Source organism: Cebus imitator, unplaced genomic scaffold (genome assembly GCF_001604975.1).
Source record: "Cebus imitator isolate Cc_AM_T3 unplaced genomic scaffold, Cebus_imitator-1.0 Scaffold31, whole genome shotgun sequence".
NCBI classification, from domain to species: domain Eukaryota; kingdom Metazoa; phylum Chordata; class Mammalia; order Primates; family Cebidae; genus Cebus; species Cebus imitator.
The window spans coordinates 9,543,550-9,556,633 of record NW_016107346.1 but is presented as its reverse complement, the minus strand read 5'-3'; positions in this window follow the sequence as shown (position 1 = coordinate 9,556,633).

Here is a 13,084-nt window from a genome sequence, read left to right as displayed (position 1 = left end):
TTTTTTGAGAAAAGATCTCATCCTGTTGCCCAAGCTGGAGTGCAATTGCCCGATCTTGGCTCACTGCAACCTCCACCTCCCAGGCTCAAGCTATCCTCAGCCTCCTGAGTAGCTGGGACCACAGGTGTGTGCCACTACACCCAGCTAACTTTTTTTGTATTTTTAGTAGAGATAGGGGTTTCACCATGTCGGCCAGGATGGTCTCGATCTTCTGACCTGGTGATCCACCCTTGACTTCCCAAAGTGCTGGGATTACAGGCATGAGCCACTGCGCCTGGCCTGACTATAACTATCTTAAATCGTATATTTTTCGGCAGTATTGGAGCATTTAGACATTTTGTTGTGATAGGAGTTTGTCCTTGCAGGCATTACTAAACTGCCCTTTTAGCCATAGCATCTTACTACCATGGGTCAGGACTGGCAAGGAGTGTGCCTTGCTAGTTTTGAGATGGAGTTGGGGTCGGGTGCGGTGGCTCACACCTGTAATCCTAGCACTTTGGGAGGCTGAGGAAGGTAGCTCACGAGGTCAGGAGATCAAGACCATCCTGGCTAACATAGTGAAACCCCATCTCTACTAGAAATACAAAAAATTAGCCAGGCATGGTGGCATGTGCCTGTCATCCTGGCTACTCAGGAGGCTGAGGCAGGAGAATCACTTGAACCCGGGAGGCAGAGGTTGCAGTGAGCCAAGATCGTGCCACTGCACTCCAGACTGGGCAACAGAGCGAGACTGTGTCTCAAAAAAACAAAAAAGAAAGGAAAAGATGGAGTTGGGACAGGCATGGTAGCTCAGGCCTGTAATTCCTGCATTTGTGGAGGCCGAAATGGATGGATTGCTTGAGCCCAGAAGTTTGACACTAGCCTGGACAACATTGCAAAACCATGTCTCTATAAAAAAAAAAAAACAAAAATTAGCCAGGCATGATGTTGTGTGCCTGTAGTCCCGGCTACTTGAGAGGCTGAGGTGGGAGGTTGGCTTGAGCCCGGGAGGTGGAGGTTGCAGTGAGTCCAGATCACGCCACTGCACTCCTGCCTGGGTGACAGAGCCAGACCCTATCTCAAAAAAAAAAAAAAAAAAAAAGATGGAGTTGATTTTAAAACAGTGTCACCCTGTCTCTCCTAGGCTCCTGTTTCCCTAACAGCATGACCAGCCCCCTGGCAACTCCTACGCCTTGGTCTCTGACCTGTTCCTCCTCAGGGGTGACCTCTAGCCTGGATTTTGAAAACATATTAGTATTGCCTATTTCTGAACTTTATGCAGATGGAGTTACTGGTATGTATTCATTTGCATCTAGTGTCTATACATTCATAAAATCGATCGCTGTGCAACCATTAAAAATAATGAGAGGCGGCCGGGCACGGTGGCTCACGTCTGTAATCCCAGCACTTTGGGAGGCCGAGGCGGGTGGATCACGAGGTCAAGAGATCAAGACCATCCTGGTCAACACGGTGAAACCCCGTCTCTACTAAAAATACAAAAAATCAGCTGGGCTTGGTGGTGCATGCCTGTAATCCCAGCTACTCAGGAGGCTGAGGCAGGAGAATTGTCTGAACCCAGGAGGCGGAGGTTGCGGTGAGCCGAGATCGCACCATTGCACTCCAGCCTGGGTAACAAGAGCGAAACTCCGTCTCAAAAAAAAAATAATAATAATAATGAGAGGCTGCTATATAATTTCATATGAAACGTATCAGGACACATTGCTAAGTAGAAGCAAAGAGAAAGCAGACACTGAGTGTAGACTGTTACATGCGTGAATGTCTCTGATCAGTATATGAGGCACCTTCAGGTCACTCTCTTTTTTTTTATTTTTTTGAGACAGTCTCGCTCTGTTGCCCAGGCTGGAGTGCAGTGGCATGATCTCAGCTCACTGCAACTTCCACTTCTCAGGTTCAAGTGATTCTCCTGCCTCAGCCTCCCGAGTAGCTGGGATCACAGGCACCTGCCACCACGCCCGGCTAATTTTTGTATTTTGAGTAGAGATGAGGTTTCACCATGTTAGCCAGGCTAGTCTGGAACTTCTGACCTCAACTGACCTGCCGGACTTGGCCTCCTAAAGTGCTGGGATTTCAGCTGTGAGCCACCCAGCCTGACCTCAGGTCTCTCCTTAATACGGGAAAGGGACCATTGGTAAATGTAGGTGAATGAAGGGAGAATTAGTGTTTATCGTGTAAACTTTTGTATGGAGTCGTTTTTAACTTGTGCATGCTTGTATTACTTTTAAAATGAAATTTTAAAAACTGAAGTGAGAAAGTGTCTGTGTAATGAACACATGAGCATTTACAAAGCAGTGCCAGCATCTTGCTTGGGAAAAACTCCATGAGTGCTGGGCCAAGGGGCAACAATGCTGGAGTGGAGAGAGGCTGAGACATACTCTGGAAAAGGTGAAAAAGGGCTCCCAAAGTACATATCCTTTTTTTTTTTTTTTTTTGAAGTGGAATCTCGCTCTTGCCCAGGCTGGAGTGAATGGCGCCATCTCAGCTCATTGCAATCTCCACCTCCAGGGTTCAAGTGATTCTCCTGCCTCAGCCTCCTGAGTAGCTGGGATTACAGGTGCACACCACCACACCCATCTAATTTTTATATTTTTAGTAGAGATGGGGATTCATCATGTAGATCAGACTGGTCTTGAACTCCTGAACTCGTGATTGGCCTGTCTCAGCCTCCCAAAGTGCTGAGATTGCAGGCACAAGCACTGCACCCAGCCCCCACCCCACCCCTTTTTTTGAGTCAGGGTCTTGCTGTGTTCCCAGGCTGCAGTGCAATGGTGTGATCACAGCTTGCTGTAGCCTCCACCTCCTGGGCTCAAGCAATCCTCCCACTTCAGCTTCCCAAATAGCTGGGACCACAGGCACACACCACTATGCCTGGCTAATTTTTGTAGTTTTTGTGGAGACAGGGTTTGATCATGTTGGCCAGGCTGGTCTTGAACTCCTGGACTCAAACCATCTGCCCGCTTTGGTGTCCCAAAGTGCTGGGATTACAAGCGTGAGCCACCATGCCCGGCCATTATCTGGCTATGGAGAAAACTTAAGGCTATGAAGGCTATGGAGAAAACTGAGCTACAGAGGCAGGAGGGCAGCCTTGTCAATTACCCCTGAGATACCTGTGAGGTGAAGAGCTTGGAAACCTTGCTTTAGAGGAGAAATAGAGAAAAAAGGGAGAGAGGTGAGAGAGAATCCCCCCAACTCACAGGGCCAGCTGCTCCCTGCCTGCTGTCTCCACCCTCTCAGCATGTGGCAGATGGCGCCTTCTTTTCTTACCTGCTTCACACTCTAGCACTGGGGTTCCTTTGATGCTCTCAGTTTCAGTAACTTGCATTCCTGGAATAACCCTACCTGATTATGACATATTATCCTTTTAAAGATATTGTTGGATTCGGGTTGCTAAAATTTTAGGAACTTTTGTGTCTATGTTTATGAAAGTTATTGATCCATAGTTTTCTTTTCCTATAATTCTGTTTGGTCTTTCCCAGACAAAAATAGCTTTGCCTGGTTTGGTATCAAGATGCTGGTCTCATAGAATGAATTGGAAAAGATTCCTTCATCTTTAATTTCTACATGTGTGTAGAATTGGTGGTATTTCTTCCTTAAATATGGATAGACATATTTTACCAGTGATGCCATCTAGGCTTTGAGTTTTCTTTGTAGAAAAGTTATTACCCACAATTCAATTTTTCAGGTAGATATAGGGCGGTTGAGATTGTTTATTTCTTCATGGATGAGCTTCGTTAGTTTGTGTCTGTCACAGAATTTGTTCATTTTATCTAACATGTTGAGTTTATTGGCAGAAAGTTGTTCATATTGTACTCTTATTTTCCTTTTAATGTCTGTGGTGTCTGTAATGATGTCTGCCTTCATTCCTGACACTGGAAATTTTGTGTCTTTTTCCTTAATCAGTCTGGCTAGAGATTTTTGTTTTATTGATTTTCTCAACGAAGAACCAGCTTTTGGTTTCACTGATTTTCTTTCAATTATTTTTACTTTTTTTGTTTGTTTTGAGACAGAGTCTTGCACCTTGGTTTGGTTTTGTTCTTGTGTGTGTGTGCCAAGGTAGGCACCCTGGTTTTGGTTTTGTTCCCGTGTGTGTGCCAAGATAAGCACCTTGGTTTTGGTTTTGTTCGTGTGAGTGTGTGTGTGTGAGAGAGAGAGTGTGTGTGTCTAGGCACTTTGGTTTTAATTTTGTTACTCTGTAAGCCAGTCTTGGCTCCTTAAACTTGTTTCTGTTTCTGACTTGGTTGGAGGGAGGAAAGGCCTGTCTTAGAGGATGGGGAAAATCCTGCCATAGAGGGTAGGTGAGAGCAGCTTAATCACCTCTCTCTAGGATTAAGGGGTGCCCATTCCAGGGGTAGCTGGAGATTATGTGGAAACCCTTATATCCTGAGAGCCAGCAAAGAGCGGGATACAGCCTGCTGGACTGGCAGCTGACATAGTGCAGCGGGCACAGCTTGCCTTCCGCCAGAGCAGCCGTGATAGAGCACGTGATAGAGCATGCTGAGCTGGTATATCAGGAAAGTGAAACCACCAAAGTGCAGTGGGGAGATAGAGCTTGCTGTGTCTGTTAAGGAGTCTTAAAAGCAAAGGCATGTGAACCGCCCTCGTGGGAGGGGCCTGCTACATCCGTTGAGGAGTCTTGGGATGAGGGAAGGTGTGTGAAAGTAAGTGAAAGAGATGGCTCTGGGAGGAACCAACGTGGAGGGTGATGAGGGGAGACACAGATCTCTTAGTGGGGGCTGTGGGCTCCAAGGCAAGTGTGTGGCTGGCCTGTCCTAGGGTAGTGCATGCAGTCCAAAGCAGGGTCCCCACAGAAGGCAGGAGCACTGTGGGGGTTTAAGGGATCCTCCTGACTAAGCATCACCAGAACCTCAGAATCTGTGTGATTGTGCATCATAAAGGTAGAGGAAGGAGGGAATAAATCAAAATGGGAAATGAGTCAAAACTTGCACCTACTCCTTTGGAGTGCATGCTAAACAGTTGCAAGGGAAATATGATGTAAAGTTGTCTCCTCAAAGGTTAAAAACCCTTTGTGAATTAGAATGGCCTTCTTTTGGTGTCAGCTGGCCAGACAAAGGAACTACACATTAAAAAAAACAACAGCAATTGGCCATGTATTTAAGGTGGTAATCAAGGTCAAAGGACAGCCAGGGCATCTGGACCAATTCCCTTATGTTAACTCATGGCTAAACAGAATTCCAACCCAACCTGCATGGCTGCAGCCCTATCTAGCAAATTACTGCAAAATGCACGTAGTTCAAGCTAAGCCCAGCATAAAAGAAAGATCAGCTCTGCTGGTAGCTTCAGAAAAAAGAAGGGTAAAAAGAAAAATCAGGGATAAAAAGAGTTCAACTGCTAACCCTAAAGACAAGGGAGAGCTGTCTGCACAGCTGTGTGTGGGAGTTGCCAGGCTCAACAGCTTAAGGCAAACAGTGTAACAGTAACAGCAAACTTAAAACAAAAACACAAAACGACTGGGTGGTGACCCAACCTGTAGCTCCTTTGTCCAGTAAGATAATAAATATAATTGGGGCCACTAAAGTTTCAAAGAAACAGGCTTTCTGCCTACGATGGACCTGTCTGATGGAAGGCCACGAGATTATACATCAGTTTTTGTGCGTCCTGGACTGCCTCCTACCCCTCTTGGGGAGAGACTTGCTGAGCAAACCAAGAGCTACTATCACTTTTACTGATAAGGGCTCCCTGCAGCTCAAACTGCCTAAGGCAGAAATTATCATGGCTCCCCTGTCCTGAGGGAGGAGTGGAGACTCATCCTAACTAAGCTGGGAGGAGAATTAACCCCTGGGCTAACCAAGGATGGCCACAGGTCTGGGCAGAAGACAACATCCCAGGTTTGGCAGTAAACCAAGCCCCAGTGGTTATCAAAGTAAAGCCAGGGGCACTACCAGTTAGGCAGAGGCAGTACCAAGTACCAAGGGAAGCTCTTGAGGGCATCCAGGCCCATCTCAGACCCCTGAAAGCTTATGGTATTATAGTTCCCTGCCAGTCTCCTTGGAACACGCCTCTCCTGCCTGTCCCCAAGCCCGGGACCAAGGACTATAGACCAGTGCAGAATTTGCGCTTGGTCAACCAGGCAACTGTGACCTTGCACCCCACGGTACCCAATCCCTATATTTTGCTAGGACTGTTGCCAGCTAAGACCAGCTGGTTCACTCGCTTAAACTTAAACGATGCTTTCTCAGTGTCTGGTTAGCCCCTGAGAGCCAAAAACTGTTTGCCTTCCAGTAGGAAGATCTGGAGTCAGGCGTAACAACACAGTACACCTGGATTCCGCTTCAACAGGGGTTCAAGAACTCCCTAACCATCTTCGAAGAGGCATTGGCCTGGGACCTCCAAAGTTTGTCCGCCAAGGACCTAGATTGTGTGCTGCCTCAGTACGTGGATGACATTTTGCTGGGATACCTGGTAGCAGCCGGATGTGCCCAGGAAACTGACTTGTTGCTCAGACACCTGGAGACCTGTGAATACAAGATCTCTAAAATGAAGGCCCAGATTTGCCAATAGCAGGTGTGCTATCTGGGATTTACTGGTGAAGAGTGAGACCCAGGCATCTCAGATCAACTTCCCGTTTTCATTCCTAAGACTGTAAACTGTCCCTTTTCATTCCTAAGACTGTAAACCGAAATTCTTTTCATATGTAATTCCTGAGACTGTAAACCGAGACCCTTTTCATATGTAATTCCTGAGACTGTAAACTGAGACCCTTTTCATATGTAATTCCTGAGACTGTAAACCGAGACCCTTTTCATATGTTAAGCTATAAACCTAAGATTCTTCCACGTGTAACATCTAAAGTATAAGCCTGTATAAAGACAGAACCTTCCTTTGTTAGGGTGGCTTGGCTGTTAGGCAACTATGCCACCTTGCTCCCGGCCGAATAAATCCTCTTTCCTCTTGTATTCGGTGTCCGAGAGATCTGTTTCCCAGGGCTGCTCCTGCTACATTTTGGTGCATGGGCTCAGAATCGAGTCTCAGATAGTAGACGGCGGGAAAAAGTCTCTTAGGTGGTTTGCCTAGCCCTGTGGAGCATCCCTGCAGGGGGACTCCTGCTCGCTGTGGCGATGCATCCTGAGAGCTCTCCTGGGCAGGTATCTGTCTGGTAGAAAATCCTCACCAGAGCGGAGCAGGGAGGCCCTGCAGTGTGGATCCACCCAGTGGCTGAACACCAAGGAGGAACGAGTATTTGGGGAAGTCTGGACCACTGAATTTGGTAAGATTGAACCTGGGAAACTAGCCTACCCCATTTTGGGTGGAAGCATGGCCTGATCGCCCACGGGTGCCAGATCAGCAATTTTGAAGGTAACTCTCTCTATAACTAACCTTGGAAGCTTTTTGCTTATGGTTTTGAATTGGAAGGAGAGCAATTGGATGTGTGTCTGTGTGTGTAGATGTGTCCAACCGGACTCATCAGTCATAAAAGGTATCCGGCCCATTAGGAAGGGCCTCATGCGTTGAGCAATTTGTAAGAATTAGAGACAGCCACATAAGGCTGAGTGAAGAAGCCTCTGGGCATTGTAAAAGGATTGAAGTGAATGTAAATGGGCGAGTGCTCCAAGCTGCATCTTGCTAGACGGGAAGTGCTGTGAGTGAAATAACACTGTCCTAACTGTGGGAATTGTTTATTTGAAGTGTTAATATGGGTCACTCCCATAGCAAGCCCATCCCTTTAGAAACCATGCTGAAAATTTTCAAGAAGGGATTTAGTGGGAATTATAAAGTAACTATGACACCAGAGAAATTAAGGATTTTATGTAGGGAAGATTGGCCAGCACTAAGAGTAGGTTGGCCCCCAGAGGGGACCCTAGACAGGTCCCTTGTCTCCAAAGTAAGGCATGAGGTTATATATGGCAAGCTAGAACACCTTAATCAATTTCCATACATAGACACTGGTTGCAGTTAGTGTTAAACCCTCCAAAGTGGCTAAGACAGCAGCGACTGTTTTAGTAGCCAAGGGGCAGACTGCTAGAAACCACCACCCCCCTCGTCGCTGAGAAACGCGGACTCCCAAGTCCAGGCAAATTCAGTGGCAGAAACACGCAGGATTCGCGTGCATAAATACTTCAGTTATAGGAAGTAGCTAATCAGGTGTTTGTAAACCAGGAGGCGGTAAGCCAGAGGGAAAATCACAGGGAAAGGGAACGTCAGACTCAATGGAAGGCCAACTTGATAGCTGCTGCTATGAGAGGAACACCCCCAAAAGCGTGGAAAAAGGGGGGTTCCTAGAAAGCCCCACAGTCCGTCCGCCCATGCCTACAACGCGATCAGTGTGCATTTTGTCAAGAAATAGGACGTCGGAAGAAAAAAAAAATGTCCATAATGGGAGAACAGGGCGATCCTAAGCACAAGGATCCAGATAAAAGTGAAGGGGCTCTGTTCAATCTAATGGAAGGGCCACTGAACTAAAAGAGAGGGGGGCCAGACTCATATGCCCCCAAAGAGCCCATGGTCCAGACGACAGCCCTGTAACCCCCATGGAAAAAAACAGAACCAATTTTGTTTTTTTTTTTCTTTTTAAAGACAGGGTTTCACCATGTTGGTCAGGCTGGTCTTGAACTCCCAACCTCAGGTGATCCGCCCACCTTGGCCTCCAAAGTGCTTGGATTACAGGCATGAGCCACTACGCCCAGCCAGAACCAATGTTGTTAGAGCTATTAAGGTGTTAAGAGCCCAGCACTTTGGGAGGCCGAGGCAGGAGGATCACGAGGTCAAGATATCGAGACCATCCTGGACAACATGGTGAAACCCCGTCTCTACTAAAAATACAAAAATTAGCTGGGCATGGTGGCGCTTGCCTGAAGTCCCAGCTACTCGGGAGGCTGAGGCAGGAGAATTGCTTGAACCCAGGAGACGAAGGTTGTGGTGAGCCAAGATTGTGCCATTGCACTCCAGCCTGGGTAACAAGAGCAAAACTCTGTCTCAAAAGAAAAAAAAAAAAAAGAGAGAACAGACTTTCTTGTACTTAACGGACTGCCCCTGCCCCTCTTCTCTGGCAAAACCTGTTGTGCAAATCAAGGGCCACTATCCCATTCAACAAAAGTGACTCCTAAAAATGCCTCAGGCAGGGGTCATCCAGGCTCTCATTGTCCCTTGGGAAGGAGGGTGGCAACTTCCTAGCCAGAAGCAGAAGACTAATATTATCGCCCAGGCCCGTGCAGGGCTTTGCGTGGCTTTGCACCCAACTAATACATGCAGTTGGGATTATTGCCAGCAGAGGATAGTTGGTTCACTTAATTGGACTTAAGGAATACCTCCTTAGCATTGGACTGGTCGTAGAGTTTCAAAAACTATTTGCATTTCAATGGGAGAAACCCAGAAGCAGGTATAACCACTCAATACACCTGGACCCAGCTTCCCAGGGGCTCAAAAACTCTCTCATCATCCTTGGGGAGGCATCAGCCCGTGACCACCCCCCAGAAGCTTCTTGCTTGCGTGCTGCCCCCGTATGCTGATAACCTTCTATTGGGACACCCCACGGCAGTCGGGTGCGCAAACGCCTTACTTCGGCACCTGGAGGACTGTGGGTATAAAGTATCTAAAAGAAAGTCCAGATTTGCCAAAAAGCAAATGCAATATCTGAGGCTCACCATCAGAAGGGGGAACGCAGCCTAGAAGCAGAGAGGAAGCAAGCCACTTGCAAAGTGACAGAACCTGATTCTAAAAGGCAGGTGAGAGAGCTCCTGGAAGCAGTGGGTTTCGTAAATTGGATTTCCAAACTTCGCAGTACTAGCCAAATCCCTCTATGATGTGACAAAGCGGGGAGACGAGGAGCCTTTTGAATGGGGATCCCAGCAGCGCCAGGCCTATCGGGAACTGAAAACAAAACTAATATCAGCTCCAGCTTTTGGGCTGCCTGATTTAACAAAGCCCTTCACATTATATGTGGCAGAAAGATAAAAAGTGGCAGTTGGGGTCCTAGTCCAAACAGTAGGACCTTGGCCCAGGCCTGTAACTTACCTCTCCAAGCAGCTGGATGGACTTTCCAAAGGATGGCCCCCATGCTTAAGGGCCCTGGCAGCAACTGCTCTGCTGGCACAAGAGGCTGATAAGCTAACTCTGGGGCAGAACTTAAATATCAAGGCACCTCACGCAGTAGTGACTCTAATGAATACTAGAGGGAACCACTGGTTATCAGATGTTAGGCTGACCAAATCCCCGGGCCTGCTATGTGAAAATCCCCGCATCACCATTGAAGTCTGCAACACCTTAAACCCTGCTACTTTGCTCCCAATGTCAGAGGCTCCCGTTGAACACAACTGTGTTGAAGTCCTGGACACAGTCTATTCCAGCAGGCCTGATCTTCGGGATCAGCCATGGACAGTGGTAGACTGGGAGTTGTATGTGGATGGGAACAGCTTTGTCAATCCACGAGGGGAAAGATGTGCAGGCTATGCTGTGGTAACTCTGGACACTGTAATCGAGGCCAAATCCCTGCCTCAGGGCACCTCGGCTCAGAAGGCGGAACTCATTGCTTTAACTCAAGCCCTAGAGCTGAGTAAAGATAAGGTTGTAAACTTTTACACCGACTCTGGATATGCCTTCCCGACTCTCCAAGTACATGGAGCACTGTACAAAGAGAGAGGCCTGTTAACTTCAGGGGGAAAAGAAATAAAGTAACAGCATGAAATTTTGTAGCTGCTGGAAGCAGTCTGGAAGCCCCGGAGGGTGGCGGTCATGCATTGCTGGGACATCAGTGGGCCCACACCTCCATGGCCCTGGGAAATTCCTGAGCTGATTCAGCAGCTCATAAGGCAGCATCTGCCCCCTACCGAATAGCAGTTACAGCCCCGCTGATTCCCCAGATCCCTGATCTAATACCTACTTACTCTAAGGAGGAAAGAGACTTTCTCCAGACAGAAGGGAGGGTAACTGATTAAAGAAGGATGGACCCAACTGCCAGATGGAAGAATAGCAGCACCACGGCTGCTGGGGGCAACAGTTGTACAAGCCGTACATGAGACCACTCATTTAGGTCAAGAGTCGCTTGAAAGATGCTGGGCCGGTACTTTTACATCTCACACTTAGCAGCCTTAACCAAAACTGTGGCACAGCGATGCATTACATGTCGGCAACACAATGCGAGGCAGGGTCCAACAAATGCCCCTGGAATTCAAGCTTATGGAGCAGCTCCATTTAAAGATCTCCAAGCTGACTTTATTGAAAGGTCCAAGTGTGGGGGACATAATAGTATTTGTTGGTCCTGGTGTGCACATACTCTGGGTGGGACTGAAAGAGCCCATGAAGTAACCTGTGTGCTGCTTCGAGATCTTATCCCTAGGTTTGGACTGCCACTGCGCATCGGATCAGACAATGGGCCAGCATTTGTGCCAGATTTAGTCCGGAAAACAGCAATGGCCTTAGGTATCACCTGGAAACTACACACTGCCTACCGACCTCAGATTTCCGGAAAAGAGGGAAAAATGAACCGGACCATCAAAAAAAGCTTAGGGAAAGTGTGTCAGGAAACAAGATTAGCGTGGGTGCAGGCACTTCCCTTGGGGTTATTCAAAATTAGATGCACCCCCTCTAGGAAGACAGGATATTCCCCTTATGAAATCTTATATCATAGGCCCCCTCCCATACTCCGGGCACTCCCGGGAACTCCTCGGGAGTGTGGGGAGATTGAGTTAGGATGCCAGTTATGAGCTCTAGGGAAAATAGCCCAGGATATTTCAATCTGGGTAAATGACAGATGTCCTGTAAGCTTATTCTCCCCAGTTCACCCTTTCTCATTAGGTAATCACGTGTGGATAAAGGAGGGGAGTACAGCCCCTCTAAAGCCACAATGGAAAGGACCTCAGACCTGATCCTGACCAACCCCATAGCCGTGAAGATAGAGGGAATCCCAGCCTGAATCCACCACAGCTGTGTAAAAACCAGCAACAGCTGAGACTTAGACCAAGGCAAGGACTGCAGAATCACATTAAAAAGGACAACAAGCCTTGCTCCAGCCACATCCCAGAAGCTGGCTGGTCCACGCACGGCCGACACATGAGGAAATTCATCAGGGGCCTTGTTCTTCTTAATATTTGGACTTGCATAGTCAGAACATTAACTAATTTTGAAGAATGCCCTCTGTATGTACACCAGGTAGGACGTGAAAGTTACTGACATTCTTTTGTCCTGCAGTTCTTATAAATGTGTGGGGACACAGAGGGGAGCCTGTTTATATAATGGTACTCAATATAATGTGTGTAATCTGTGAGATGGACAGGTAGCTGTGTCATAGGCATCATTAAGCCCTCTTTCTTCCTATTATCTGTTAAGACAGGTGAGCTGTTAGGGTATCCAGTCTACTCTGCTAGGGAGAAGAGGGACCTAAAAATAGGGGATTGGGCAGATGAGGAGTGGCCACCAGAGAGAATTATTGAGTATTATGGGCCGGCTACATGGGCCAAGGATGATGGCTCATGGGGATACCGGACCCCTATTTACATGGTCAACCAGATCTTCCGGTTGCAGGCTGTTTTGGAAATACTCACTAATGAAATGGGCAAAGCTCTGTCCCTCTTGGCCTGACAAGAAACTCAAATGAGAAACGCGATTTATCAGAACCGACTGGCCCTAGATTATTTGCTAGCAGCCGAAGGAGGAGTCTGGAAAATTCAATCTGGCCACTCCTATTTGCATATAGGTGACCAGGGGCAAGCAGTGGAGGATATTGTGCAAGACATGACCAAACTGGCACACATGCCTGTACAGGTGTGGCACGGATTTAACCCTGAGTCCTTATTTGGAGGTTGGTTCTCATCCTTGGGAGGATTCAAAACCCTCATCTTAAGTGTTATAATAATAATAGGTGTTTGTTTGTTGCTCCCTTGTCTACTCCCCCTGTTCCTTCAGATGATTAGGGGATTCATCACTACTGTAGTTAGCCAAAAAATGACATCACAAGTATATTATATGAAACATTACCAGCCGGCTTCTTCAGAAAATCTGGAAAGTGAGAATGAAAGTGAGACCTCTCACTAATATTATAAAGTGATGAGAGTCTCAAAGTGGGAGGAGGTGAAGGGGGAGACCAGGCATCTCAGATCAACTTCCCCTTTTCATTCCTAAGACTGTAAACTGAGAC